Source organism: Petaurus breviceps, unplaced genomic scaffold, assembly GCF_028583685.1.
Source record: "Petaurus breviceps papuanus isolate PSGF00001 unplaced genomic scaffold, PetGlider_PUasm1.0 38, whole genome shotgun sequence".
NCBI lineage: Eukaryota > Metazoa > Chordata > Mammalia > Diprotodontia > Petauridae > Petaurus > Petaurus breviceps.
The window spans coordinates 66,950,983-66,976,915 of NW_027186304.1; the positions used below are offsets into that span (position 1 = coordinate 66,950,983).

The following is a 25,933-nucleotide window of genomic DNA, read 5'->3' on the forward strand; positions in this document are numbered from 1 at the left end:
GGAAAAAGGATAATATAGTACTACCTGTGCCCTAAAAATCTAGTTATAAATTTGGGAGAAGGGAGAGAGAACCCTCTTTACCTCAGTAATCTGTGGACATGTATTTCTGGCCTGCAGACATCATAGAACCCTTTTCTCACCCTAGGCTGATTCATTAACAGATTGTACAGCTCTTTTTTTAATGTTATCTATTTAAGTATGTAGAAAGATCACTTGTTAAAATAGAAGCTTAAATTCATTATAAGCTCCCTAACTCTATGTAAAATTTAGCTTTAAATGAATTCATGGGGTAGGAAATTAACATAGTGTATGTTATAATATTCTGGGCCCAGAAGGAAACAGGTGGAGGACATTGAGATAAATTGTGTTTAGGAAGTGGTTTAGTGTTTTAAAGACCCATATTTTTAATTTCAACATTTTTCTTTTGGTATTTCATTGCTACAAATCATGGAGTACAAACGTCACCAGAGAAGTAAAGCTGTGGCTCACCCAAAGAACAAGGAAAAGTTAGTCGGCAACATGTTACCGATGAGACTTGCTCAGGAAAAGTATCATAAAGACTACCCTTAGAGAAATTTAGTCATATAGAGAGTCATGCAGTGAATAAAATACTGGGCCTGGAGTCAGAAAGTCTCATTTTCCTGAGTTCAAATCCGGCCTCAGACACTTTACTAACTGTGTAACCCTGGTCAAGGCATTTCACCCTATTTGCCTGTTTCCTCACCTATAAAATGCGATGGAGAAGGAAATGGCAAACCAGTCTAATATCTTTGCCAAGAAAACCCCAAATGAAGAGTCAGACACAACTAAAACAATTGAAAAAACAAAAAACAAAAAACCAGTTAGCAAGGAGGGGGCAGAGCTAAGATGGTGGAGTAAAAGCAGGAACTTGCTAAGCTTGCACCACAATCACCTCTAATACCTGTAAAAAAAAATTATTCTAAACAAATTTTAGAGCTTCAGAACCCACCAAATGACAGAATGAAATACACCTCCAACTGAGGTCAGCCTGGCAAGCCAAAAGGCTGGGAGCAGAGCACAGTCCCACATGGGCAGGGCCAGCATAGACTGGTGGCCTAGACTGACTGGAGCAGGCTTCAGGAAACTGAATCACTGGCAGCTGTGGTGGTTTCCAGACTTCTCTACCCATAAACGACAGAGAGAGTAAAAGGTCAGTGGGGAAACTCTGTTGGATCTGGGTAAGAGGAGGGTGGTCCAGCTCCTGCCCCTGGGGCAGCTGCTTCTGGAGCTCCAGTCCCACAGATGGTGGGGGGACCAAGCAGCTGATTGGAGGGCAATTGCAAGAATCTCTTGATGGAACTGAGGCAGAATTCTCTTCTTTTTCCCTGCTTGGATCTGGGTCGCAGTCTTAGGTGGCGGTCCTGGGATAAGGAGGAGCGCTGGTGTGGCAGAGCTTTTGCTGACTGTGGAGAGGGCATCCTCCTCACAGTTCTGACACAGGTGCCTAGAAGTAGCTCTGACAACAGTTGTGCAAAATCCCAGAAATTTGGGACATAGCACTCTCCACTCTGGAAGCAGAGTTCTACCATGGCAAAGAGCTCAAAAGTCAAGTAAATTGGCTGGCAAGATGAGCAAGCAGAGGAAGAGAAATCAGTCTCTACAGTGGTTTTTTGGTGATAAAGAAGATGAAAACCTAGAACCAGAAGAGAACAACAAAGTCAAAACTCTTGCATAAGAGCCTCCAAGAAAAATATGACTTGGTCACAGGCCATAGAGGAACTCAAGAAGGATTTTGAAAATTGAGGAAAAATTGGGAAGAGAAATGAGAATGATGCAAAAAATTTATTAAAAACGAGTAAACAACCTGCTAAAGGACACCTAAAAAATACCGAAGAAAATAACACCTTAAAAATAACAAACTCAAATGACAAAAGACATTATTCTGTAAGGGCACATAAATGCAATATGATGAACATTTATTTAGCAGCAGCTAGGTGGCATAGTGGATAGAGCACTGGATCTAGAGTCAAAAAAACCTGATTTCAAATCCAGCCTCAGACAAGTACTTACTATGTGACCCTGGGCAAGTCACATAATCTCTGTTTTCCTCAGTTTTCTCATCTGTAAAAGTGGGAAAGATAATCGCACCTACCTTTCTGGATTGTTATGAGGATTAAATGAGATAATAATTGTAAAGTTACTGTTACATAGTAAATGCTATATAAATGTTAGTTAATATTATTGTTTTTGTGATGATGATGATGATGATGATGATGATGATGCAGCATGTACTATTTGGTGTCCATTGGTGGTAGGAGGGAGATTATAAATCTAGATGTTACACTGAACCTTTTCCCTTAAGGAACTTTCAGTTAAATCATAAGGTAAGAATCGCCACAGCTGACTTTTACATATTGTTTTGTGTATTACGTGATGAATGCACATGTTTTTACAAAATGAAATTCAGTGTAAATTCTGGAAGGAAGATTGTTCCCGAACTGGAAGATCAGGGAAGGCTTTGTGGAGGCAATGGCATTTGAATTGGACTTTAAAGGTAGTAAATTCTACAGGTGAAGAAGGGAACAGAGGGTGATCAAGGCACTGTGATTAGAAGCTTTTCTTTAATAAGTTCAGTGGATATTTGGTGGGAGGAGGAGGTCATCCTGTTTGACTAAAATGCATAAGAGGGTGAAAATGGGAGATACAATCTGAGAAGGTTGCGTGGAGCCTGCTTGTGGAAGTCCTGAAAGCTAGGCAGTGGAGTATGAACTTTATTCACCAAGCAGTGGGGAGGCAATGGAAATTTAGAGGTATAAGAGTGATACAATCAGATGTAGACTTGAGTCTAGAAAATGAATCCAAGACCCAAAGTCCAGCACAAAGTCAAAAACACAGAAGGAAGGTGCCTGTAGCCAAGGTTAAAGTAGAATCCAAGATCTAGGGTGTCAATATTGGCAGAGATGGGTTTAAATGTTCCATAACAGTCTTAGACTATTTGTAATGTTTCATATTCTTGATTGGCCTGCAGTAGGGGCAGAGGTGGCAGGTTCCCCAGAGTGCTCTGGAAAGCATGAAATGCCCCATAAGCTGCCATGATGCTTCTTCGTATAGGCCAGCCAGTCTGTGGTCACTGTAACTTCAGTGACAGAGTGGTCAAAGAAGACACTTTTTGTGCCACCACATTCACTTTTGACTGTGTAACATGAAACACACTTTCCTGGGTAAACAATGTTATAATTGGTGCTTGGGTTTCCAAGCAAAGTACACACAAAAGTACATTTAACCCATACTCCATAGATAACAGGACTATTATTAGTATGATAGTTTTTAAGTGGCTATTCCTTGTTAGGAGTTCACATTGGTGAGAATAGAAAGAGGTAACTGATGATATGTCTCTTACCCCCAATTGTGAAGGGATTATGGTACCTTGGGGAAGATGGAATCCTCAGACTGTACAGCTGTGATAATAGTAGGTCATTTAGACTGACCCTCTAATTTTTACAGTTGGGGAAATAAAGATATGAGAGGTGAAATTGTTTGCCAGGATCTTCTAGGTAGTAAATGGAAAAGCTGGGATTGAACCCACAACCTCTTTCTTTAAACTCAACATTCCTTCCATTACACCAATATGTACTCCTTCATGTTCTGAGCGAGCTAAGTTTTGGCCTTTTTGGTCTTTCCAGTATTTTCGTAAGTTGGAAGTTCATAAGTTTGGTAGAACTTGTATGTTAATGTGGCTATTGTTATTTCCAGTTTACGTCCATTTTTGCCAAATTAGGAGTTGTCTACTTTATTTTTTGCAAGTCTCTCCCATTTTATTCTAAGTATTTAGACATCCTTTCGTTTCTACAGTGGCACAATTAATGCCATAGTTGATGGTTCAACTACATTGTGGCCTAAGTAGGTTTTTATGAACTGGCCTAGGAGTCTAAACATCATTTATAACATTCTTTCAAAGAAAAAAAGTGTGTTATAATTTTTTTCTAAGTTAATAACCGTTTATACAAAACTTGTGTCCTTAAATACATACATTTTGCTTTGTTTTAGGAAATTGCATAGTTTCCTGTAGACAGATTAGGAAGACAGTAAAAAGGGCAGAGTTTTTTCTTTAGTATGTCCCATATTGAAACATTGAAAAAATGTGGGTTGAGGAAGGTGCTTGTGAGCCCAAAGTCTTGAACTTTATTAATAAGTGGGTCTTTTGATAAATTCTGTTTCATGGCCTCAGACCCTATCCCTAAATGGCCAGTGTGTAGTTGGTTTTAACAAAAACTAGGTAATAAAAGACAGAAGTATAAGAACAAATCCAGTGACCATCCTTGGGGGGAAAAATGAACTTTTAAAAGCAAGTGTGGTATAGTGTAGAGAATTTTGAATCACAAAAATAAAGTTTTGACAGTTGCTGGCTGTCTGACCCTAAAAAAATCACAACTTCTCTGAACCTCAGTTTCCCCATCCCTAGAAGTGGCCTACCTAGTCCTTCATATGAAGATTCAGTTATAGGTTCTAGTTCTCATCCTAGGAATAAGCAATATTTACTAATAGATTTTCATTGTCCATTTAAAAGTGCTGAGTAAATTGGGAAATAAGATATACAGGCACTGGGGTACAGAAATCCATCTTGCCCTACTAGCAAGTTAGAGGGGATATGAGGGAGGATATAAGAGAGAGCAGATTGGGGGAAGGGGTATTCAGTAGGCTCGCTCTTTGGGGGTGTGGATAAGGGAAAGATGGGGAGAAAATTTGTAACTCAAAATCTTGTGGAAATGAATGTTGAAAATTAAAAATAAACAAAAAATAAAAATTCTGAGTTGATTTCTTCTTTTCTGAGGGAGATGACTTCTCTTTCCTTTTTCCCATTGGTCAGGGAAATGGCTGTAGGAATTATTGGTCACTATTCTTCAAAGGAGATAGAGCAGGTGGGTGGGTTACTTCATGCTTTCTCATAATTTTTGAAGAAGCATCTGGCATTGGGGAAAAAGAAAGTGAGTGTTAAGTGGTTCTTTGTCAAATACCTTAAGACATATCATTATTGAAAAGTAATTTTATCAGAGAGGCAGGCAATTTTCAGGCAAAGCTTTTTCATTCTGTCTCTGTAAGCCTAAATTTCACAGGACTATCAATAACAGTCCATTATGAAGAGTCAGTAAGCTGAAGTGATTTCATATTCATAGTTGTGTTATCAGCTTAAATATTTGTCCAGGGACATATTCAGAAAAAGAGAAAAGATCAGCCTCTTTGAATTTCTTAGTGTACTTCATCTAGTTGAAGTGATCTAGGGAAGGTTTCATAAATAAAGTAGTTAAAAGTTGTTTTTTTTTAACTACTGTCTGCCTTGAAGGCCATTAAACAAAAGCAAAGAGCCAATATCTTCTCTAGAAATCGATAAAGAAAAAAAGAATGTCACAGAAGAGTTAGATTTACTCTCAGCTAATGGAGGGGAAAATTCATAAATCTGAAAGACATGATGTGAGAGAGGGACATTCCAACACAAAATGGTGGCTGGCACCTTTCCTTCCCTGCTTAGCTAATGACCCCATGCCTTCCCTTCATGGTTCCTAGGCAATGATTACATAATTTAATTGACTTATTATCAACTCCAATTGCTGGCTAAATATTTTCTGAGTGTTTTTTGGATTGAGAAATGATCTTAAACATAGAGTGAACTCCATGTATACTTATCAAGTCAAATTCAACTTTTTTATGCACCTTAGTGACAGGAAATTGAAGTAAGAATCTTAACTCCAACAGTTTGCTGTCATCAGTCATCCTCTCTTTTAGATCATCAGGAGAGGGGAGGAGGAGGGAAGGGAGGAAGAGTAACAAAGGGAGGGAGGGAAAGAGAGGAAGGGAGAGAGACAGAGAGACAGGGTGGGGGGTTTGACTAGCTGATTGTTAAAGCTAAGTTTTTTATATGTATCTTGGTGAGGTTGCCATGCGTTAACTTTCCAGATTCAGGAATTTGATTTTTATTAGTTTACCCAGAGGATTAGGCTCTGTGGAAAATGATTCACACTAACTGAACTCTCAAGAAAGTAGATTTATAAGACAGACTTTCAATTGATTATTTTATAGTTGGGATATATCTGACAAAAATATCATACTTTTCTAGAAGAGGGAAAAAATTGGACTGGAGGAGGGTTTGTCTTCTCTGGCTTACCAGAGAGAATGAAGTTTCTTAAAAGGCTAGGATAAAGGCTTCAGGAGGCACACAAAAAGGGAAAGATCCTGGAGAGCCAAAGGGAGCATGCTCTATGTCAAGAGACCGGAGAGTAGAAGAATGTGCTAAAGAAAGAGAAGTCAAGAAGGACTTCTGACAGTGATGTTATGTCGTGAGACTCTACTTTCGTGGGTCATTTCTATAGTATATGAGCTGGCAAAGCAGCATAGTTTCAGTGGAGGCTGTTCCCATTGGGAATGGAGCTAGACTCCCTGTGCCCTTACAGAGAAGATGAAAATTGGTCAAAGGACAGACAGATGAATCATGGTTGGTTGTTGGCTCCCTGATATGAGTCATGACTATCCCATCTTCTTTTCAGACACAGGAAAGAGCCCAGTGCCCACTTAATGTAATTCATGTGGGAACAAACAATACCTCTGGGACACTTAAAGGCACGTTCCTTGGGCAAGAAATTAAAAACTAGAGGGCGATCTTTATAACCCTGCCATTGATTCTTTAAACAATTTCATTCAGAAAAAGAAAGGTAATTTTGAGATCTGTAGTTAGGAGGAGGTTGTCAGAGAAGAAATTTGGATTTCTAGACCAGGAGTTAAAATCACAACCGAGGGAAGGCCTTTTGAAGGAGATTATGTTCAAGCATTAGCTTCTATATGAGGCTTTTGCTGATCATTCATCTCTCAACTGTTAGTATTCCCCTTCTATAGACTACTCTGTATTGCTTTTGGATTTATTTATTATTTTGGATTTACTCTGTATTGCTTTTTGGGTTTATTTATATTGTCCCTCTTATTCTGAGAGCATGGACTCTTTCATTTTTGCCTTTTTATCAGCAGTATTTAACATGGGGCATGACACATAGTAGGCTCTTAAATGCTTATTGATTGCTCAGGAGAACTGAGTCTGACAGAAGCTAAAGAGTCAGAGGCAGTCGTGAAAATGGAGTCTGTTCCAGGCATGAGCAACAGCCTGTGAAAATGCAGAGACAGGAAATGGAATGTCACATATGGAAAATGGTAAATAAGTCAGTTGAGATAGTATGTATTGTATGTGATGGGGAAGTAAAGTATAATCATAGATTGATGCCAACCTAGAAACATAAGTTGGCATTAGATGTGAGGGGCAAAATGGAAATTTTTGTCTTTATCCTAGAGGCAATAGGGAGCTTCTGAACCTTCCTGAACAACAGGGTGACATGGGCAGACTTGGGCTTTAAAGCCACTGATTTGGCAACCATGTGGAAGTTGGGTTAAGGAAGAGAAGAAGCTTGGATTCAGGGAGGCTAGTTAGGAAGTTGTTGCAATAAACCAGCCAACTGGTGATGAGGGCCTAAATTAGAGTGGTTGCAGTGTGAGCAGAAAAAAAAATATGTGAAATGTGGTAGAGGTAGGATTGCTAAGATAATGGTAATTTATTCAGTATAGGGAAAGGGTAAGATTCAGGAATCAAAGCTGATTAGGTTACAAGCCTGGGTAAACTAAGAAGAGAGATGAGGGATAGATGTGTATAATTTGAAATTATCTTTATTGATGTGATAGTTGAATCCATGGGAGCTGAATTCATACTCCAAGAGGTTGTAGAGAGAGAACAGAGAATGAGAGAGAGCCCTGACAAATACTGAGTTGAATAGTTTTTTAAAATGTCAAAACCTGAGACAGTAAGTTCCCCACCACTGATCATTATGAAGGAAGTCCAGGAAAACTTGTTGAACAAAGTCATGTCTGACAGTGTATACAGCAGTCTACATCCACAGCCCCCCCACTTCTATGGCAAGAGAAAGGAAGTGCATTTCATCATATGTTCATGAGGACCAAGATTAGTCACTGGAACTAATCTGAATTTGTTTTCATTTGTTGCTATAGTCACTGCATATTTTGTCCTTCTGGTTCTGCTTTTTGTACGTTAGTTAAGTTTATCCAAGTACCAGATGATTCATGAGATCCCATCTAACTCTGAGGTTCTGTGACTCTATGAACGATAACTGGTACCACACCTGTGTCCAGGATATTGCTTCTCAGTTGGTAGGTCCATGCAGTAGTACTAAATCATAGATCAAAACGTTACTTTGTAATCAGATAATTAGCATCAAAGAAATAAGAGGTTTGTGATGGATATTTCAGTCAAAGTTGTGATAGCCTGATGAAATGTCCTTCTCCGTACTAGGAATATTTTTATTTAGGTAATTAGAATCAGTATCCTCTAGTGATGGAAGTATAACAACAATGATGCATTTCTCTTTGTTGTCTTTCTTTCTAGACTCCATTCAGACCACCACCTTCACTTAGTTTATCTCAGGTATGTTACAATTAATTTGATCACATTGTCTCCTGCACTGGTTACATTCTAGTCAGTTTGATGGGTTTGAGAGATAAGGGAAGCACTGTAATCTCACAAGCAACATCCTTATAAACTATCTCTAAAGATAATCTTCTGCAGATGGCCAATCACATCTGTTTTATGTTCCTTCTTTAGATTCAATTTCAGTTTGTGACATTTTCTGACCTTGTCCTGAAATTACATCTAAGATGTTGTAATAGTAAAGGGAATTTGAAGACCTTCCCTGCTTTGAAAATAAGCTCTGCTCCCTAATAGGCTGAATGTAATTACATGGAGCCTATGGTGGAAGTAGTTTGCTAAAGGGTGGAGCAGAATCCACAGGAAGCTGGGAGTCAGAGCTAGACTAGACAGTTGAGAGAAGAGCATGCTTCCTAGGGAGACAGACAGTCTTGTGAGTAAAATTTGTTTTTTTGCCACCTGCTAGGACAACTAGGCTTGTTTGTGGGAAGGCTAAAGGTGTGACTCTGCTATGTTGTGGTACATTATTTTCTATGTTACTATGATGGAATTGATTTCCTGGTGTTAGTATTTGGTTTTTCTGGTGTCTGAATAAATGTTTTGCTTCTGTCTTATGTATGGAGGGTCTGTCATATTTTGCATTCGAGCACTATGAGGGTATATTTATAGTGACTGTGGGAGATGTGAATATTGCTACAGATGTGCAACCCTTCATGTACTAAGTAAAAGGGTGATCTCAGCTAAGATGACCTTATTTTATTAGTGCCAAATTATAATAATAAACATAGACCTCTAGATATGCCACCACTATCTTAAGTACTATAGAACATTTAAATAGGGATAGGGAACCTACAGCCTCAAGGTTGCATGTGGTGATTCCCCACCCCTGATTTAAAGTATCATAGAACCTCAAAATCTAAAGGGATACTAAGTAGCATTTGAGACATACTTATGGAAACATACTAGTGAAAAAGCAAAAGGTGATATGACCATGGACAGTTCATGTGTCAGAATCTTAAAGTTAGAACAGAACATTGAGGTTTAGTCCAACCTCTTACCTAGTACAAGATGTATACGCTAGAATGCTGTGGCTGGGAGCTTTAAGATGACATACCACAGCTTAAAGGTTATTTATTCTATATTATTCTCGACAGATGTTTATCCAGCCTCTGTTTAAATATCTGTAGTGACAATGAGCTTTCTGCTTGTTAAGGCTGCCCATTGCATTGTTTTAATGACTCAAAATGATTCTTTATTAAACCTACTTGTCCCTTTCATTAATCCTGGTTCTTTTGGGGGAAGCAGCAAGAAAGGAGCCTCCTCCCACATGTAAAAAGAGCTACTCTCCTAACCCTTCCCCTAAGTTTTCTCTTCTCCAGGTAGCACATATTGTTCCTTCTACTGTTCATTTGGTGTGTTTTCCAGATCTTTTACTGCTCAAGTTATTCTCTTTATACATGCTTCAGTTTTAAATGCCTATCATAAATTATGGATCAGTAATGAAACATAATACTCTACATGTGGTCTGACTGGCACAACATCTCCCCCCAAGCAGCTATGATGTATTGGAATAGTCACACACCTTGTACTCAGAAAGAACTGAGAAGTCTCAATTCTGCTATTCAGCTTGTATGACTTTGAACAACCAGAGCCCAATATCTCCTCTAGAAAACTGAGAGGATCCTTGTATTACCTACCTCATAGGAGTAAAATGAGTTTTGGAGGGAAAGCACTGTGTAAATCTTAAAATGCTATAGAAATGAATTGCTATATTAATCATTATTATTAAAAGATTAACAGTTAATGCACTAATAATATATTGATGAGATTTAAAACAGTATATGGTGGGGTCACTGTTCAGGGGTGGTGGGTAGGGGAAAGACGGGGAGAAAATCTGTAACTCAAAATCTTATGGAAATGAATGATGTAAACTAAAAATAAACATAAAATTTAATTTTAAAAAAAGATTTAAAACAGTAATTACATGAATATGTTTTTTAAAAATCTGTTTATCCATATGCATTGTTATAGTCAACAATATCCCCATTTCTTTTTCAATTAAACTGTGATAACATCATCTCTTCTGTCTTTTACTTATAGAGCAATTTTTTTTACTTTAATTGCAGAAAATTCAAGTTATCCCTATTGAGTTTCATCTTGTTTTGAACCTTTTATATAGAACCACTCTTTTAAAATCTTAATTCTGCTATACAAAATGCTAGTTATCCATCTCAGATTTGTATTTCCCACCAATTTGATGAGTATGATTTTTATGTCTTCATCCAACTGATTGACCTAAATGTTGAGCAAGACAGAGCCAAGTACAGAATTCTGCATTACACTTGAGAGATAAGATAAATGCATTACATATCCTTTTTGGGTACATGTGTTCAACCAGCTGCTGGTTGTATTTGCATTTCCTGTATACATTTTTTCCTCTTAAGAGTATAACGACAGATTATTAAATACCTTATTAAAAGCAAGATAGACTATGTCTGTGACACTACCCTTATCTACCAGACTAGTAACCTCTTTAGAAAGGAAATAAGATGGTAAGGTTTTGTGTGTTTGGTTAGATTTGCTCATGGCTCATTCTTAGGAAATCCTTGTTGGCTCTTAATAATCACCACTACTTTTCTGTGTCCACAGAACATTTAAGAATTTTGCCAAAGACGGACATAAAATCATTTGCCATTATTAGTTTCTAGAATTCATCCTTCACCTTTTTTTTGAAATTTAGAATAACATTTGTCATTTCCCTAGCCTTCTGACACCTCCCTCTATTATAATGATTTCTTAGAGTTTACCTAAAAGTTGTTTGTTTGGTTTTTTTGTCCAGTCAGCGTGAACCCTGTGGTCTAATTAAGCTGGACCTAGAGATTTACACTCATTAAAAATGAATGGAGCTCTCTATTCCTTCATATACTTTGGACTTCAATTCCCTGTTAATGTTATTATTTCTACTCTTTCCATGTTAAAAATTCATCCTCTTGGTTAATAAAGCCTGAGCAAAACATCAGTTGAATACTTTTGCCCTTTCTCTGCTAACATTGACAGGTGGAATGCCCCCCCCCCCCACAAACCCATCCTGAGATCATAGGCCTTCATTGTTATTACTCCAATATAAAGCTAAAATATTTTTCTTAAAATAGATTTTGCAGAAAATTATGGCATTTGTGGTCCAATTTCCATTTCTCATTTTCCTTGTGGATAGTTCATTTGTCCAACATCTGGTTGAAGCTCTTGTAAGTTGTTTTCTCAGTGTCTTCTCCTACACTTTAGCCTTTCTTCTAATTTTCTACCTGAAATCTAGGTATATTAGAATGTGTAGGCCATTCATTCCCTTGATCTTCTTACTAGTGTAGGAATATTTTCAAATTGTAAACGAACTTATTAGTTTGGCATAGCTTGTTCTTAAATCATGATTTTTCCTGGTAATTAGTTATTCCCTTTTCAAGTGCTCACAGACTATCACTTTAATAATGTGCTCCAGAATTTTATCACAAATCAAGGGTCAGACTCGCTGTTCTCAACTTATTGGTCATAGAATGGGCCTTTATTCCTTTTCTTGGAAACTGAGATTTTTGCCCATTTCCTATCCAGTGGCACTTCTGATTTTCCACTGTTTATTCAGCAACCACATTCCCTAGTTCTTTCAGATCACTGAATTTGGAATGAGAAGGCTTGAATTGGAGTCACAGCTCTTGTCCTATAACCTTGAACCAAGTTGCTTAATTTCTCAGAGAATGTGTCTGTAAAATGGTGATCCTGTCTCACAAAATTGATGTAAGGATCAAATAAACTATGTAAATTAGAAAGTGCTATAAATGTAAGTTATTTTTATTATTTCCATGAAATGTAATTCATCAAAACTATATGAACTCACCATAACAGCTACATCAGGCACTGTTAACTTTTGTGGTGTCATGAACCCCCTTGGCAGTCTGGTAAAGCATAGAGCCCCCTTCTTAGAATATTTTTAAATAGTTAAAGAATGCTAGATTTTAGTAAACAGCTAAAGAAAATAATGTAATTTCTTTCCCATCCAAGTTCACAGACCCCCGGAAATCTATCTGTGAATATGGTAGACCCCAGGTTAAGAATCTCTGAACCCAGTGCTATCTTGCATTCTCAATGCTTATCTTGGTTTTTAAATCTCTATTAATTATTTTTTTGTTTTATCATTTCCTATCTGAAGATCACTCGCCTGGATGAAAAAAAAAATCAGAAACAAGTAAGCATTGAATAGTTTTGCCTTCTTTCCATTCTCCTGTATAATCTTCCCATCCATACAAAATAAGGGATACGCTCCTTTTCTTGTTCTCTTCACCATGACAACCCTCACCCCCCACCACTGGACCAAAAAAGCCCTTTTATTGGCATTTGTGTTTTTCCCAAGTCTCCACTCGTGTTGGATTTTCGCTTCCCTGGCACTACATGTGCCCCTCCTCTGTTTCTGCCCTTATTTATGTACCCTTTCTTCCATCTTTTGCATATGTCCTTTAAAAGTCTGAAGTCTTTTATTTTGTACCAGATAAGTGTTTAGAAGATATGAAAAGGCAGTTTTTTTAAATAAATACAAATTATCAACAACCATGTGAAGAAAAACAGTTCAAAATCTGTTACCTAAGAAATGCAGATTAATGAGATTCTGAGATGCCATCTAATCCCTATCAAAATGGCAAAAATAATTAAAAATTATTTTTAATAATAAATCATAATAAAGATAACTAAAAATAATATAAGCTTAAATTCTTTGTTGGCCATACCTATGGAAAATGGACTTTTTTGTTGCTGGTAGATTTGTGAATTTTTCCAACACTTCTAGACAATACTATGGAATTATACGATGTCTGTTTGCTCCTATAACTCCTGCAGCTCATTGAACTGATCTTAGTGCAGAAGCCCAGTTGGTTTAGTCGACTGAATCTTTGCACTCCTGAACTCAACAGTTCTCAACCTCACCAGCAGGAATTGCAGATGGGTGCCACCATTGCCCAGTTTGCCCATGCTTTTTTTTAAGAGTTTCTGCCTACCCCCCGCCAAAAAAAGATAACTATTTTCTGTAAACTTGGAATAAAAACTTGCTTACTTAAACTATAGAATACAGCTAATTATGTTCAGCATTATTTGACTATTAAAAGGTCTCAGGTTACAAGGCTACTTTCTCCTAAGATTCCTATGCCATCTTAAGCAACCAAGCCTTTCCTGTTGATCTGAATTGAGACTAATGCATCAGATTTCTTTAGTCGCTTCTAGCAAGTGAAATTACTAACAAAACAAGCCCAGAATTTATCATCAGATCGTCTACTTCCCACAGAATGAGTTTGCAGCACATGTTAAACCCCAGGTAGTTACTGTACCTTGGCTCTTTGCCAAACCTGTAATATGTATATAGAAACACTATCTATATCTTCCATCTGGAAAGGAGGTTTACAGTATACTTCCATAATAATATGTTTCTTTCTCCTTTTGTCTTTACCCAAATGCTTTCCACTGTCCTCCCACAGATACATTTATTTACATATGGGACTTTGCTTTGTTAATATATTTACTTTCCATTCTACTAGATATATTTCTCTTGAACAAGACATACCCACATGCATACATGTATGCATATATGTGTGTATATATACACACATGTATGTGTACACACACATACATACTTCATTGCTCTTTTCTAGTTATTAGTCTCCCCAACTAAGTCTTAACTGTTATCCAAGAGGTCATTTTTTACTTCCTTGTACAAAATTTCAAGTTTACTTTGTTACCCTTACTTTATCAGTAGTACTATATGTATACATCTGAGGCCCTAAATATTGTTTTCTAACCTCATTCCTATTGCTCTCACCTGAGAATTACTGAGAACTCTTTGTTTTCTTCTTCATGCAAGCTTACCTAAATAATGTTCCTTTCAGAAATATATAAAAGTCTTTTCAATGCCTTACAGAAAGGTTATTTTATTATTGAGTAGCTGGAATATTTTTTCATGGTGTATTAGCCGGTTCCCTAATGACATGAAAGAGTTAATTCACCCCCAATCTCAATTAGCATGCCATTTTTTATTCTCTGGTACCTTCAGGCCCTGTAAGCACAATGTCATATTTTAACTGATTGGGTGATGACTATATTATTCCTGTTACTCAGAAGGCATTTAATTTCCTTCCCAGGATAGAATTATTTTCCATTTAGGAAGATTTAGTAAATCTCCTGGAGCTCTTAGGAGATCTCACAAAACAAACAACTTATGATTAGAAGAACTGCCCAAAAAAATTACCATATACTGAATTTACTGCATTTTTTCATCTCCTGTTGATCGTCTTCCTACCCTGCCCCTTCATTTTAACAAAAGTTTTTCCCTTCAGTCTCTCTCAACATCCTTCTATTTTTTTCCTTTCTTGGAACAGTAATAACTACTCTTGGTTAAGGTCTCTTTAAGCAGAATGATCTTTGCCAGAAGAGATGGTTGTTCCAAGGTGACCAGACAGTAGAGAATAAGTTTCCATCCAATGTTCCATCCCATCCCAGTTGCCTTCTACCTTTTTTCCTACATTTCTGCCTCCCTATTAGCACCCCTACAAGTATACTAGTGGTTCTGATTTGCTTTTCTTTCCTTGAACAAATATGTTTGAGTCCTAAACCTACAACTTAAAAGCAAGGGCGTAGTAAATGTAAACACTACTTTTTCAGACACCTTAGATCAGTGTGTCGTTGTAAACAAGAATGCTGGACCTGGAGTTAGCGATCTCAAACCACAGTTTTAGAGCTAAAATGGATTTCAGGGATCATTTAATCCAATACCTTCATTTTCCAGAAAAGGAAAATGTAGCTCAGAAACATGAAATGACTTGCCCAGGATCACACAATGAAGTAAGTATCTGATGTTGGATTTGATCTCAGGTTTTCCTGACTCCAGGTCCAGCATTCTCTCCACTGCATCACCTAGGTGCCTCAAAGCTAAGCTTTCCCATAAAAATAAGGTTGTTGTTTCCATCTCCTTAAACATCTGCAGATTTTTTTAACTAAGATTTTTTTTTTCCTTTTCATTTAGTACGTATCCTAAAACCCAGTCCAAATGTTCTCGGTGGAAAGGACATCCTCTGTTTGCCTTTTTTTACATTCCAGGAAAGTACTGGTTGTTCTAATAGCCACTTGTGTGCTTTCTTAGAGCTATCCAAGAGATGCAAAAAGAATCCTTAGTGTCGACAGGCAAGGGAACTAAACAAGTATCAGTTACACTCCGTAGTAATCCTATTGGTTCAGTTCTAAAATCCAGCATTTTATTGATTTGTTCTTTCTGCTCTCTGTTCATCTTTAAGCTCAGTGTGGTTTTGATGCATTAGAAAAATTGTGAATAAGCAGTTCCTGGATATTTGTATACTATTCTCCAAGGAGGAGAAATGATATAGAGTACTGAATGTCTCAAATGGATAAACATTGTGTTCCAGACTTTACGAGTTCCATATCTGTTCCCTTCAGTAAAAGTAAGCAACCTAAGGAGGATCAGTGAAATAAAATCGTGTGTTGAACTTTACATTACAGGTCAATGAAGACATATGGTTTGGGTTTTGTTTATTAGGGTCTATCCTTGTTCTTAGGGTATAGCTGACTCTTAAAATATCTATAGTAAAAGGTGACAGGGATAATTTGGAGAAAGGAAATCTGAAGATAATAGAGTAATTTTAAACTTTTTGCTGCTTTTGCCACCATATTTTTTAGTTTTCAGCAAGTATTTTGGTTTCCTGATTTGATTTGCATACCCTCTTACTTCTCATTCCTTTGGTCTGGTAGAGGGGCTTGTGAGCAAAGAAATATCCAAAAGATAGACTTTAAAAAAACAAAAAACAAAGGGATACAGGTTGTCTGCAAATTGTGTAACCTGAGTACTTAGGTTAAATTTATAGCATTTGAGGACAAGTGAAGTATTACGTATTTATTAAGTGCATAGTTTGTAATATAATAACTATTTTGATTCATTTGTCCAAACCTCCCACTGTAAACTTCCCACCACTCACAGAAAGCTACCTTGCTTTTAATTCCCCCAAATATAAGCATATCATCACACTTTCCCTCCAATACATTCATCTGTCTCAAGCGCATTTCATTCTTTGGCTCTAAATCCAGTTATTAGAAACTTTTAAATCTTTTAAAGAATTTATGAATTGTATAGTTAAGATTATATTGTAATCATTGTAGCATATAAGTCCTCGAGCATGATCTTCAATTGCTCTTTTAGCTGAGGATTTCAGGCACTAAAGTAGTTCCATAAACACGAGGTCAAGTTACCATATTGGGAGGAGTGGTTCCATGTAACAGCACTCATAACCCAAATATTCCAGGGGAGTGTGAAGTTTTCCTCAGGTTGAGGTGAAAGCTAACTTAGAATCAGAACTACTTTTCTTTTTAAGTGGTTTCTGAGGGAGGATGTTCGAGGCTAAGGCAGGGTGAGAGGTGAGTGCTGCTGTTGTCTTAGAAAATCTAAAGCTACGCAAATATTTACTAATTGAGGAGAAGGGAAAATATAGGAATCTCATAGAGTAGAAGATTCAGTGCTTAATTTTGTCTCGAGCATGATACAGTTGGATTACTGAGATCCCGTACTGACAGAAAATTCGTTTCAGTCGTTCAGTGATCAGTAAGTTCATTGGTCAGGGTAGTCACTCTACAAAGCAGTTTATTGCCTCCTCTATAACCTGGCAGATATTTCTTATGCATTTCCATGGCCAAAAAAACACATTTCCCTGTAGCCAACTTGGTGATAAGCCTCCCCAGATCTGTTTCTAAGAGAACAGACCCCATATATGAAGGCTTCCTAGGGTGATAGGACCCACCAGAGCTGGCAGTCTGTTGGAATAGCCTTGGAAGACCTAGGATTCCCGCCTCATCTTGATTAGGGCAGGAAGAGAGAAGGACTTGAGTAGAGTGGACAGTCCATATCTTTTAAAAATGAGAAGCTTATATAAACTCTAATTCTGGCTTTAATAGAATATAATGAGTGTGCTTATTTAGCATGTTGGAGAATTTGAGCATACTGGGAAATGTAGCTAATAAAAAGTCTAGGCACTCTGTGCAAATGAAAAGAGATAAAAGATTTGAGAAATAAGATAATGTATGTTGTAGGAATCTATATGTTATGATGGTGTAAATCATCACTTTGTAAACTGTGGGTAGCAACCAGAAAGAAAAAATTGGCAACAGTCAGAGGTTTCTGAATGTACAACGACCAAAAATTAATTCAAAATCAAACATGTAATGAATCCATGGTGTTTCTGGCAGGCTTGCCCATGTTACATAGCTCAACTTCATTGCAGCCTTTGTTCTGATCACAAAACATGCACACTTTACACTGCGCATGCCCTCAGATCACACAACACCACGAATGCTGCCAAAACACACACACACACACACACACACACACACAAGGTTGAGAATGGAAAAAGTTTAAGAAGTCCTGGCATAAATCAAGGGTTTTGCTGTGTTTGTATAGAAACATTATTGTAGGAGCAGCTCAGTGGATAGATCCCTGGCCCTGAAGTCAAGGACCTGAGTTCAAACCCAGCCTCAGACTTAATATCTGTATGACCCTGGGCAAGTCACTTAACCCCAGTTGCCTCAAAAAAAAAAAAAAAGAAAAACAAAAATTATCATAGGATGCGATCAATTTGAAATTTCTTTTGTTAAAATTCATTGGTAAAGCCAGATAACCCCCATTCATGTGGCTAAGTGATACAGGGGATAGAGCATTGAACCTGGAGTCAGGAAGACCTCAGTTCAGACTCAGCCCCCAGTATTTACTTATCTCTGTTACTCTGGGCAAGTCATTTAACCTTTATCTTACCCAGTTTCCTCTTGTGTAAATTGGGAATAATGATAGCACTTACCTACCAGGGTTGTTAATGAAGACAAAAGGAGGTAATATTTATAAAGGGCTTTGCACACCTTAAAGTGCCATGTAAATATTATTATTATAACACTGAAAGGGACAGCTAAGTGGTACAGTATATAGAGTACTAGACTTGGAATCAGGAAGACTCATCTTCATGAGTTCAAATCTAGCCGCAGATACTAGCTGTGTTACCCTGGGTAACTCTGCTTTAGTTCCTCATCTATCAAATGAGCTGGAAAAGAAAATGGCAAAACCACTCCAGTACCTTTCCCCCCCAAAAAAGAAATATCCAAATGATGTCACTGAGAGTCAGATATGACTCAAATGACTCAACCACAGAAAGAGATTTTTCAAAGTAGAAAATGAATTTTAAGAACATCTTTTCAATTGTTAGATTTCACTCATAAAATATGATCAAATAATATTTTAAGCAAAGAACATTCTGTAGCAGCAAGCACCCTAGCATACCCAGGATGGCTGCTAGCACAGCTTCTTAGATCTGCTTTTCTAAAGGAAAGCAACTCAAAATGGGTTATCAATCTTACTTTAATCAAACATATATCATTTACCTAGTTCAGGGGGAAAAGTCAGCACCCTGAACTTCAGAGAGTACAAACAGAAGTTACAAACAGACAAAAAAAAATAATACAGAGAAATAGATCAGCAGACAAGCTTCCAGCTGTCTGACTATTACATCCATACCTAGTCAGTTACCAGAGAGGGAGAGGGAAGCACCAACATCTGGGTTTTCAAAGCCGGGGGGGCTCAATGGCTGCCCAGAGTCTCATCTGGTGAAATCACACAATTCCCAAAGTGAGCCCCAAAGCAAAACCTCACATCAGAATGTGTGTGTATGTATGTATGTATGCATGCATGTATGTATATAGCCTTCTCCTGAATGTCACAACCCTCTTGACCCACTGCCCAATCACAAAGTAACAAGGTGTGGGCATTCCTGAAAAACAAGCCTCCCTCCACAGGCTCCATGTGACCACATTCAGCCTATTATGGGGCAGAGTATATTTTCAAATCAGGGAAGGGTCTCAGATTCACTTCAGCCTATCAAGGGGCAGGGAAGATCTTCAGATTCCCATTCCCATTACACATTCTGATAAGATTAATGACAAATCAGTTAATGAGATAGGCATAGGCCCCCATGAGAATAAAGGGGACCCTTCTCAAATAATATTTGCCTAAAGGATCTTTAGCCTTTTATTATGTATTCACATTATAATAAGACCTGCTTGAAGGAAGAGCTTTGACAAACAAAATATTGCAGCTAAGGCATAAAACAGCAATATGCCTGGCGGCGATGGCCTTTTTTACATTTGTCCAGATATGGCCATTCATTGGATTTTCATTAAGAATTCTAGTAGTCCTGCTTCTTAAGTATATGTAGTAGTTTTCATTAAGGAACTCATTGTGTTTCTCTAATATTTCCAAATAGCGTTTGGCTTTGGCTACATTGCAGTTTTTATTTCTGTAATTATAGGTTAAAAGGAAGCTATTTGGCCATTTCTGCCGGTTTTATGATACTTTTTCATTTGGAAATAACTGTGCATTTCTACCTTATGCCTGAGGAAGAAAGTTGATTCATTCAAAATAGAGAGTAATTTTTTCTGAATTTTCATTTCATTTTCAGTGTCTAATGGAGAAATATCTTCATTTAAATTATATCCCCAAAACCACAACTTTGGACAAAGTGCTTGCTCAGAAAAAAAGAAATAAAGAAAAAGTTACTCTCCTAGAATGATATAAGATGAGAATGGTAGAGCAATTATAAAGATTCAGTTTAATCAACATTTATTAAATGCCTATTAGGTGTAGAACTGTTACTTTCTGTTACCTGTTTTCGGATTTGATTTTGCTTTTTCATGTAGGACACTATCCCTACTTGAGCTCAGCTCACCTACTTTACTGACATTAATCTCTGAAGCCATGTATTTCTTATGCAATTGAAATGCATGAACAACACAAAGTGGGGTCTTGTGAAGGTGACTTTTCAGCCAAAGTGGCCCAGCAGTGCCTCTCACTTTAATGTGAATTAGTATATGCACTATCATTTGACATTAATGGAATAATTAAAATATAGAGGATCAGTGTGGTTTAGAAGAAAGAGCACTGGAGTTAGGTTTAAATTCTGGTTCCACTTTGCCACCAATTTCCTTTGTGACCTGGAACAAGCCACTTCATGTCTAGGCCCCAATTTCCTCATCTCTAAAATGAGAGGGTTGGATTAAATTATTTCTAATGTGCCTTCCAGTTCTAAATTGATGATTCTCTGGTCATACATTATGGAAAGTATGAAACCAAATGCTAATGCAGGTGACTGTTGGTACCAGGACATCAGGTTATAGATCCCTATCACATATCTGGGGCTGGGAGAATGTGAGATGTCAAAGGTCATCAGAATGCCAGATGAGCCGCCAATGGAGCAGGCTCACAGGTAAAGAGTCAGAGTAGACCAGGAATCAATCAGTCCTGGTATAGACAGAATAGTTTATCCTTTGGAGACCAAGAGTACAGCAAGAGAATAGATGATCAATTAGCAGGAAGCCTAACAGTTTCTGAGAGTTAGTCTCAGGGGGTGATTTGGGGCCTAAGGCAAGTGGTCAGGAGTCAGAGACTATGTGAAAGGGGAAGAAATAAAGTCAGTTAATCAACCGACAGGTGTCAGGGTAAACAGCTGTTATGTGGTTAGTAAAACTCTAAGCATGAGAAGGTTGAATTTCTTCAGTCATTGAACAGATGCTTATTATTCACCTCTTATATGCAGATACTAATAAGCGAGGGGAAATAACATGTCTAGATAAGATTTGGTCCTAGCTCTTACAAATGCAGTCCACTTCTTTCCACCCACTATATCTCGGCCAAATTGACCTACTTGTTCTTTGCAGCACTTGACACATTTTCTCCAGAATCAGTTTTCAACCTTTAAGAACTTAGTATGTCCTCCATGTCTGGAAGTCTCCTCCTCTTCCTCTTTGCCTCTTTGATTTCCTAGTTTTCTTCAAGGCTTAGCTCAAGGGCCACATGTTACACAAGGTGTTTCCTGATTCCCACTCCCTTACACACATACAAACTCACACGCCGTTGGTGTCCCCTCAATTACTTTGTGTGTGTTTTAATTTACTTCTCTGTATACCTGCTATTCTTATACACACACACACACACACACACACACACTCACACACAAACACACACCAAGAATATAATTCCTCAGGGGCAGATACTGTGGTTGTTTTTTTTTTTTTTGTCATAACCCTAGAGCTTAGTATATAGTAGGCACTTAATAAATGTTTATTGAATTGAAGTGACTTGAAAAGGCAGGAGAAGAGGAGATACCCACCTATCTCATAGACTTAGTACCTAAGGGAGTGTAATGCCACTTCTCATAAGTGGGTCTTATGGAGATAAGGCCCAGTCCCAGCTGTGCAGAAGGGAGCAGGTAATTAGCCTTTTCCTTCAAATGGGGATATGCAGGGACAGAGGCATAGGAGAATCAACTAAGACATCCTTCCCAAAAGTAATAGTAACATTGATATAATTGGGGGAAGGGAAAATAAGTGTTTATTAAACACCTACTTTGTACCAGACACTGTGCTAAGAACTTTACAGCTATCTCATTCAGCCCTTAAAACCCTGTGAAGTTGATGATATTAACATCTCCATTTTAAAGATGGGGAAACTAAGGCACACAGCTGTTAAGTGACTCATCCAAGGGCCACAAAGTTAGTTTCTGAGGTTGGATTTGAACTCTGGTCTTTTTGATTCCAGGCCTAGACTCTATCCACTGTGCTACTTAATAGCCACTACAGATCACTGTTCTTAGAGTATTATCTGAAAAGGAGGGGAGGGATGAACTTGGCAGCAAAAAGGATAGAAATATGAAGCACAGTATGCAACAGTGTTCATTTGCACCTCCAGACTTACCAGTTAGGACAGCACCTCGCTCATGATCTATGGAGGTCCCATGGACTAGAGGAAGTGTTAATAATAGCTGGCATTTATATCACACTTTTAAGATTGCATAGTCCTTTACATGTGTTACCTCCATTGAACCTCTCAACACTGAGGTAGGTGCTATTATTTTACACCTGAGGAAATGAGGCAAAGGGTGGTGAAGTGACTTGTCCATGGTCACATAGCTAGCAAATGAGTGAGATGGGATTTGAACTCAGGTCTTCTTGACTTCAAGTCTAGAGCTCAGTTGGCTGCGACTCCTAGCTGCAGATATGACAAGGAGATGACAAGATGATTGATGTTTGGGATAAATGGATAGATGGGATGTCAAGCTTGATCTGGGGTCTGGAGCAAGCTCGATACAGTAGACCACGTGTTTCTGCACTAACTGGCTCTCTAGCCAAGACAGCATGGCTCCAGGATGATAGTTTCTAAGCTGAGCATTTAGTAGTACCAAATGTAAAGACACTCAAGAGGCTTTTAAATGCTCTTAGGAAAATAATATCAATCTACAGATTCAGAGAGAACACGGTGTAGTAGTGGGAGGGAAGGGACATTACTTACTTGTGACTTCGAATTGAATTGCCAAGGGAAGGTTAGGGAGGTCAGTAAGGAGAAGTTTCAGTTGTCAGAATAGTAGATGATTGCAGCATGGATGAAGGATTTTGCCATGGAGATGAGAAAGAAGAAGATATTTATCATTTAGTAATTGAAAAAAAAAGTTAAGGTCATGAAAAGAATGGTGGCTTTGACTTACTGTTTCCAGTTGATCGGCTTTGTGGCTTTTTAGCTTCTGTTCGATTTATAGGGTGTGAATTTAAATCCATTCCCAATTTAGCTTATGGTTCATTGTCCCTTTTACATTTTTTCTTGGCTTTTGTGCTCTCCCCCTTTTGCATTCCTTGCAAATTATTCTTCAACTGCAAATGGAATTTATAAGTTACCCTTGTTGATTGTGTGCCAGCAGTAAAAGGGTCATGTTTTTAAAATGCAAGGGGAAGATACAGAGGATAGAAGAAACCTGTTAATTGGAATAGATAAGTGAAAATTTCCCAAAAGGGATGACATTTGCTTTGTTTGACCAGTAAATTTTAAGTATGTTTTGCTTTGAAATATGAATTTATTCTTCTTGTGATAACCCAGAGTATCATTAACAATTTGTCAAAAGTTCCTTAGCTGGAAATTTTATGCAATGTCATATTACTTTTTTTTGAAACTGTCTTAAGTATAAAGGTTCATTACCAAGGAAATTGCAATCTGTATCTAGGCAGACATATACAAATAACAGAGGCATGAGGAATAGTTCTATAGTGTGTGTAGTGAGTTGTAAGTTATGTGAAGATACAGAGAAAATGCATTTGATTTCCATTAATGCTGTTGGATACAGTGCTCAGTACCCTCCTTAGCAAAATGAGTTGTCATACTTCAATCAGACTAATTAAATATGAACTTTCATAAGTATTTAAGGTTATTTCATTGATGTTAAGGAAATATCATTCAAGCAACCCAGAATCATTAATAGAAGGAGTGTTTATTCTAAAATAGGTATCATTTAAGATGGTAGAAAATAGTTATGAAATTAAATGAAATTGAGGAATTCCATAGGGACTGGAAGAGTCACAGAATAAAATAGTTCCAATTTTCAGAGGTCTGTGTTTGCATGACTAATGGCAATCATGCATCATTGATAAAATGAAGAAAGTATTGGGTCACATAACCTTACACCAGCAGCTTAAGACAAAAGAAGGTATTTCTAACTATTTCTCAACTTGCATCACATCTTTTAAATAGAGTCAGGTGTAGAAGGAGAAATGTATATAGTTAGACCAGCTAAGTTTGACCAAAAAACTTCTGTAGGATAAAGGGAGAAGATTGGAAAACCAAACAGAAGCCAGACTGGGAGAACACTTGGATATTGGGCTAAGAAATTAGAACTTTATCCTGTTGGAGAAAAAAGTTTTCTGCAGAAAAAATGGCATGTCCAAATTGTCCTCAAGCAAGATTCATCAGTGTAAGGATACCTTTTAGCCAGGAAAAGGGAATTTAAACAGCAATGCTTCTGTTCAGTGCTATAGTTCAAATATAGGTTGACAGTAGAAATAAAAAGGAATGACTAAGAGAAAGTATTATGATGAAAATAAAAGAGGAATGCTGTCTACAAACTGAAATTGTATTCAGACATGGCTACAAGAAGTAATATATAGTTAATGGAAGCTCTTGGGTGTGGAAGTGGAAGGAGGAAGGAGTCAAGGATGAATCCATGATTTTGAGAGAGAAGTAAATGCCATTCACAAAGGTAGGGATAGAATAGAGGTAGCATGTGATAGACAGAGTACTGGACTTGACATTAGGAAGAAGTGGATTCACTCATTAAACCTTTCCGTTCCTAGGGATTCATCTGCTAAATCATGGATGGGTTGATTTGCTCCTACCCAGAGATGCTCCATTCTCACTACTTCACACTTCATATATTAGTGAATTTCAAATAGCAAAAATGTATTTTTGGATTTATTAACTTTTAAATTAATAAATTATGCTATCTGAAATTAATAAATTAATAAAAAATTAAATATATGTAAGATGGAATGACTGTATGGATTCCTGAAAGTTCTAGATCAGTGTCATTGTTAGCCAAGTCAATCACATCTCAGAGAAGTTGGTTTTTGAACACAGCCTCATTTCTATGCAATTCATAGATACCAGCCCTCTTTTGTTTTCATTGCCATACTTTCACCTAGCCCAGTGCCAGAACTATACAGGGCATAAGAATGAGTGCAGTTTTAAGTTTCAATAACTTTAGAAGTATGTTAGAAACTTACAGAAAACAACATTTGAAAATACTTCTTTAATTTTGTGAATTTGGATAATATATATTTTTTAAATTTTAACAAGATGTGGCATTTTTCAGGTGTACCACTTTCTAGGTGCCAGTTTCTTAGACTGCTGGATCAGTACAGAAATATCCTCTTGCTTAACTACCTTGATCACCTGATCTATCTCCAGTAGATGTTTTTCTTGTGGGGTCACATCCAGACTGTCATGCTTGCATCAAGTGCTCAGTCTTTGAATGATCATAAGGCCAAGATTACAAATGCAATAATTTCCATCACTGAGCAGCAGCTGATGACAGTTTTAACAAAGTTCAAAAATCAACTAGAGTGGTACACAGCACAATATGGTGGCTATGTTGAATGATAGTAAGAAAAATGAATATTTTTACATTTCTAATAATCAGACTTTCAAATTATGTTCTTTTGTAACTTTGTAGCATTTATATTTCTGAAGTTTTAATGATCTAAAGTGCACTAAGACTTTTGGGACACTCTTAGCTGTTTAATAAATGTTCCTTGATTGTTTGGTTGCTCAAACCAGCATCTATCCCTACCATGAAGAGAACTTTTTCTATCTATCTAAAATCCTTTCTTTCTATCTAAAATCTTATCCATCCCTTAGGGGCCATCTTCAGGGTAATGAAACTTTCTCTGACCACCTGAGAACATTGCATTCTCATTCATTGCCAAACTCCTAGAGGCACTTACTGTCTGGTTCATTCATTTACCACCAATATATGGCTTTGTCTCCTTAGTTAGCTTCTTATGTCTGTGTGTTCTGTCTCCTTGTATAGGTTATAAATTCTTTTAGGCCTCCTG

At 37.5% G+C, this 25,933-nt stretch overlaps 1 protein-coding gene across 13 annotated transcripts in view; it reads left to right on the forward strand.

Moving 5' to 3' along the window:
- The window catches only part of FAM110B (family with sequence similarity 110 member B), a 214,833-nt gene that overhangs the window by 177,306 nt on the left and 11,594 nt on the right, over positions 1–25,933 (forward strand). For 6 of the 13 annotated variants that reach the window (XM_069099977.1, XM_069099975.1, XM_069099981.1 and 3 more), the window contains one exon: positions 8,396–8,434. The exons of the other annotated variants lie outside the window; for them this stretch is intronic. The gene's annotated coding sequence lies outside the window, so the exon portion shown is untranslated. The remainder of the gene's footprint in view (positions 1–8,395; positions 8,435–25,933) is intronic. 13 annotated transcript variants of the gene reach the window in all.